Here is a 6,000-nt window from a genome sequence, read left to right on the forward strand (position 1 = left end):
TCATCACAACTTTGTTTATAATAATTAAAAGCTGGAAACAACCCAAATGTCCATCAATTAGTACATGGGAAAAAAAAAAGTTTTGTGGTATATCCATACAATATACTACTACTCAACAATAAAAAGGAACAAACACATAACAACGTGGATGAATTCCAAAATAATTATGCTGAGTTTAAGAAGCCGGACACTCTCCTCCCCCCTGCAAAAAGTACATACTATATGAGTCCATTTACAGAAAACTCTCAAAAATACAAACAAATCTTAAGTGTCATAAAAAGATCAATGGTTACCTGGGGATGAGGAAAGGGCAGGAAGGAGCAGGAGGGAGGGATTACAAAGAGTCATGAGGAAACTCTTGAAGGTGTTGAAAATGTTCCTTATCTTGACGGTGTTGACAACCTCATGGGTATATACTTTTGTCAAAACTTACCAGGTGCACACTGTAAATGTGTGCAGTTTACTGTATATCAATTATACCTCGATAAAGTTGTTACAGTACACCAATTACTTTATTAGTAATCACCCTTATTATGTCATATGTTAGTGTCTTTATTTACCTATAAAACATTATCACTTGGTAGCTATGATTACTGTTCACAAATATCATTATTTAAGATTTTTTTATTCAAACAGTACATTGAGATCTATTCTCAAAATACCTTTGAGGTTTAAAGACTGGTAAATTTGAGAGTATGCAAATTTGAGAATGTCTTCAAGCAACTTTTGAATATGAATAAAATCTTGTCTGTGTTTAAAAAAAGGGGGGAGGTTGTTGGAACAAGAGGGCAAGAACAAAGGCCATATGTATACAGCAAGTAATGCTTTGAGGACCTAAATTCAACAACTAGGTTTAAGAAGCACTAAAATAATTATTTATTGATCATTGTTTGAAAGACTCAGACCTGAAAATCCAGTTAATATAAGATTAGAGTGTAAGAGAAGTCTTGAGCCTACTTAAAACCAGTTAATCAATATTTACTAAACACTCTCAAATAAAACAATTAAGCATATAAATCTATGTAGCTGTCCTCTATTCTGTATGTTAATTCAAACATGTTATCATGATTCTTCCAGCACAATGTTCAGAACATAGTAACAGATGCTAATACTTAATGATCACAATATTGAATCAAGGAAAACACCTTTTTCTCTCATTCTCTAAAACTAAACATACTTTGCACACAAATTTCCCTTTGTAACAGAAATTCTTAAAATTTTTCAGAAAACAGTTCATGGTTGAAAAGCTTGAGAAATTATAAGGGCAACAGTGCGAGGTACTGAGGTGAAAAACCTTAAAAAATATAGATTCAGAAAAACAGAAAATAGCTTAAAATAGACATCTGAAAATTAGTGATTAATACTTTACAAGTTTCCATTTCTATTACTTACTCCCCAGAAACTTTACAAAAGCATCTTCTCCCAAAATTTTTGCAACACACTTAATAGAATCCATTTCTTCACTGCTATAGACATAACAGAAGATTCTTCCATTTGATGCTTCATCTCAATGTTCACTGTTGACTACTAATTTTGACTACTAATTCTTGGGCAAATTACTTGACTTGGAATCTCCGTTTCTTTATTTGTAAAATGGGGATGATATAAAACCACCTCACAGAATTATTTTAAAGATTAAATTATATAATATTATGAAACAACATTTTATAAATTGTAAAGTGCTTTAGTTGTTATCAGGTTGATTAAAAAACCTTCTCAGAGCCCAATCCCAAAGTTTACTGTAGCTAAACAGGTAGATAAAATAAAGCACTAAATTACAGCCTTTTCTTCACACTACTTATAATGAAGAAATAGCTCAAATGCCCAACAAGAAAGGCTGAGTATATTACTTTGATATATTATAATATCACTAAGTGAAAAATATGTAAACCAAAACATGGACATATTTATATAAAACACTAAGCAGGAAGCGGAAGAAGTCCAAGATAGTGCTCATTCACTGATGACAACTATGTAAGAAGCATGAATCTCTATACTGTATTTTTTGCCAATACACAACCAAATATACTAATAGTCATACTGATCATCCAAAGCAACATCAGGAAAAGGAATGTTTTTCATTATATCAAGTTCAAAACTGCTGGAGTAACCTTAATGAAGTCCTTTGAGCGTCAATTAGTTTTTATTGAGGCACAATATTTGGCTAGAAGAAAATTAATGAGAGGATACCTTTATAGAAATAAATTTCACTGAGTAGAAACACAAATGAAACTTTAACTAATGAAGCTTTCACAAATACACATACTTTATTTGGCTTGTCTCTTACACATTCATTTTATACACACACACACACACACACACACACACACACACCCATTATGTAATCATAAGATTCAAGATCTCACTGTCAGAAGAGCAATAAAGTGTAATGCCAAGGGCCTGTTCAATTTACTTTTTCTTTACCTTAAAGTATTTTCCACTTTCAGAGTACAGCCAAAGATATGTTACAACATATAAGGGGTTGGGGTGAGGCCAGTATGATGTACCATTGCCTAGGCAATTTAGCAATTCAACAATTCTCCAACCAACTTACTTCTGTTAAAACCCTTTTAGCAAGTTTATTAAGGTCATCTATATAGTCAAGTCCAGTCAGACTTACAAGCCCAGCTCAATTTTCAAAAATATTCAAGAAACCCTGCCTCAAGATACCTAGATGTCCTTACTCCATACCTTTTACTTTTTGGTTCTTGTAGGGTTAGGGTTTTGCATTTTATAGATGCACTTGTGGAGGGAGAGAGTATCTGAAAAATGGTAATTAAAATTCCACACAGATGTGTATACTTGTATTTTCAGACCCAGGGTCCACACCTTCTATCAGATTCTCAATGGATTTCATGTCCTCAAAATAGGTTGAGAACTACTACTATGTATCTCATAGGGACACTTTTCAAATCTAAGAGATGTAATTACATCCCTCCCAGTTAATAACTGCTAAGTAAAATAAGGCATTCCTTCCACAGAAGTGAAGGCTCACAAGCTTCATGGTTGCATCCCTGGAATAAAAGCAGGAGCTTGAACATATTTGCCCTATGAAAGATACTGCTTGTCAGTATACAACCCACTCTGCACTATTAGAAAAGGTTAACATCTCCTTACCAAAAAGCCAAGATTCCCCTGCAACAACCTGGACTACCCTGGTAATACAAAGCTTTCTTTTTTCAATAGTCTTTTACACTGTCTAAATTTTTCTGCAATAAAAGTTGTACACATTTTTTTTCATCTTTTTTTGTTACTACTTTAGTTACCAAAATACAAAATGGCCAATAAAATTATCCGTTTACCAAAATCCTTGATTTTCAGTACTTCAAAATAAAACTCATTTTAAGATATCAAAGCATTATTCACCTAAAGACACAGAGTAGTCTTTTTCCTAGTAACTTTTCCTAGTAACTATGTTAAATCTATAAGAATCATTTGTGGGCTTCCCTGGTGGCGCAGTGGTTAAGAATCTGCCTGCCACTGCAGGAGAAACGGGTTTGAGCCCTGGTCTGGGAAGATCCCACATGCCGCGGAGCAACAAAGCCCGTGAGCCACAACTAATGAAACCCGCGCGCCTAGAGCCCGTGCTCCACAGCAAGTGAAGCCACCGCAATGAGAAGCCCACGCACCGCAACGAAGAGCAGCCCCCACTCGCCGCAACTAGAGAAAAGCCCGCGCACAGCAACGAAGACCCAAGGCAGCCAAAAATAAATAAAATAAAATAGATTAAAAAATAAGAGTCATTTGCCATCGGCCATCTAAAATATTGGCAGGACTTAAAGCATAATGTACCAAAACCAAAACTGACATGACTTTCAAAGGTAAATGATGAAACCTATGCTTCCCACAGAAAGAAAAGGTAAAATTTGAAGTTCATCGTTAAGATTTAGAAATCATATTCACAGGCTAAAAGTCAAAGTTAAAGAAAAATCGCTGAATGTCTAAATTTTAAATCAAGGCAAAAAACCTTATTCACGGTTGTTCACTTTCAGCTTCTTAAATATTTCCTCCTTAACGTATCCATTTTTTCCATAGACACTTGATCAGAAAAATCCCTTCTAAATGTTTTATAAATTAAATTCCAGTGTTCCTGCTATGAGGACTGAATATTTCATCAGATTAGGAAAAGACTAGCCTCATTCATAAGCTACATCTAAATCTAAAAAGGGAAATACGTTTCTTCCCCGAACCTATAAAAAAAAAAAAAGGCAAAAGTTGATGAAAGAACACTGCTGCCACGTCTTTTCCCTTCCCCCACTCAGTAGTGGCTATTTCATCCCTTCAGAGTGCATTCCAAGGGAAAGTCCATAGCTCTCAGAGAAACCAGAAACAGTTAAGTCGAAATTGGCAAGCCGCTTTGGCCTTTTCGATCAATTCCTAAAAGGAGATCTAGTTTCTTCTTCATCCCTTTCTTAAAGCAAACAGTGCAAAATTCCAAGTCTTCACCACTCTACCCAGAACGCCTAAATTGTTAGTGTCTAAAAACTGACTGTATTTAATACAATCGATTATTTAGGAGAAATGGTCCCATACTTATGGAACCATTCTTCCTCCCCCTTAAAACATACAGCTGGGGTCCATCCACGTAATTCAAAGTTCTCACACAGCCAAAGAATTCCATTTACTGATGTGGACTTTTAAAAGCAGCAAACTTGGCGGAGAGAAAGAGAGGGGGAGGGGAGAAGCTCATGTGCCTTTAAAAAATTTATGTGGCAGAAGAAGGAAGGAAGAAGACTAGCTTCCCAGTTGACTGGAGGATCTGACAGCCGACTTCCTCAACCCAGCCGCCCGAAACTCGCCGCCCGGGGCTACCTCCAGCTGCTCCGGCAGCACCGCTGCGCGCAACAGATGAGTAAAGCCTGAACTTCCGCGGGTAGGTCCTCTTCCCAGACCCCACGACACTTCGGCAGGATAAAAATGCCCGAGCGCTTCCCCGTCAGCTATAAGCTTTAAAAACCGCTCTCCATTGCCACACGCTAACCATCTGCTGCTGTGGAGGCCGAAAACCCTCGCGTACTCCTTAGCTTTTTAGGCAGAACCAGGTAGGAGAGGAGCTCGGAAAACTCAACAGGGTGATTCCTCCTCAGGAAGGAATATTCAAGAAAGTGCTGGTCCCCGGGGCGGAGACTGATGCTGCCGCAGCCCCAACAGTCGGGGGCGCCAACCTGGGAGGCGGTGGGAAGAGGAGCACGGAGGAGGGCAGAAGGGCCTCTGGGGCACCCAGGAGACGCGGGGCGCAGGGCGAGGGGCCGAGTCTCCAGGGGAGACGGTACTGAGCCAGTAGTAGTAAACTGGGGGAGCCTCCCCCTGCCCCCGAGCCATACCACGAGAGGGGGCAGGGACCAGACCACCAGAGCCACCCGAGAAGGACCACGGCTGCCCAAGGATTTAAGCCTCAGTCCCCAAGGTCGGAGGAGCGTCTCACCTGGGAAGTGGCATGGGAGGGCTGCGCGTTCTTCAGTCCCCGGTCGCCTGCGCTCGGCCGGCTACCTAATCCTTTCCCTCAGCCCGCTGGCGGCGCGACTGGGCAGCAGAGGGAGCCAGTTAGCCCTTTTATAACCTCCAGGCTGCGACGGCTGCGCTGAGGAGGAGGCGTCTGCAACCCTCGCTACGTGAGCTCGATCACACCAGCGTCCCGGCGTCTGCGCAGGCGCCCAGCCCGGGCCCTCTCCGCCCCTACCCGCGGCCCACGCCCCACGCCGAGGACTCCCCACCAGCTGGTGGAGTCTGAGGCCCAGAGGAGGGGCCGGCGGTCGCGCCTGGGATGTAACGCGCCTGCGCGGTTACCTCGTATTTGCCCCGCTTCTTTCAACAGGTTGTTTAGCGCCTGAATTTCGGGATCAGCCCCAGTCAGGCCTGAACGACGAAACCACCAGCAAGGAAATAGCTTAAATTTGAGAAGAGGAACATGGAAGCGTAGGAAATAAAGCAGAAAAGAAGGATCGGGTGGAAAATAACACTACATCCTGTATTGATATCTCAGCTGTCTTGGCCCTGAGG

At 40.8% G+C, this 6,000-nt stretch overlaps 1 protein-coding gene across 3 annotated transcripts in view; it reads right to left on the reverse strand.

Annotated features, from left to right (window-relative positions):
- The window catches only part of P4HA1 (prolyl 4-hydroxylase subunit alpha 1), a 93,114-nt gene extending 87,406 nt beyond the window's left edge, over window positions 1-5,708 (reverse strand). For 2 of the 3 annotated variants that reach the window (XM_049697300.1, XM_049697301.1), the window contains exon 1: window positions 5,426-5,708. The gene's annotated coding sequence lies outside the window, so the exon portion shown is untranslated. Of the gene's footprint in view, window positions 1-4,812; window positions 4,834-5,425 lie in introns of those variants that run through there. The other variant, XM_049697303.1, reaches the window with a different exon arrangement.
- Between the last annotated feature and the right edge of the window lie 292 nt (window positions 5,709-6,000).

The sequence above is a fragment of the Orcinus orca genome, chromosome 14 (assembly GCF_937001465.1).
Source record: "Orcinus orca chromosome 14, mOrcOrc1.1, whole genome shotgun sequence".
Taxonomy (NCBI): domain Eukaryota; kingdom Metazoa; phylum Chordata; class Mammalia; order Artiodactyla; family Delphinidae; genus Orcinus; species Orcinus orca.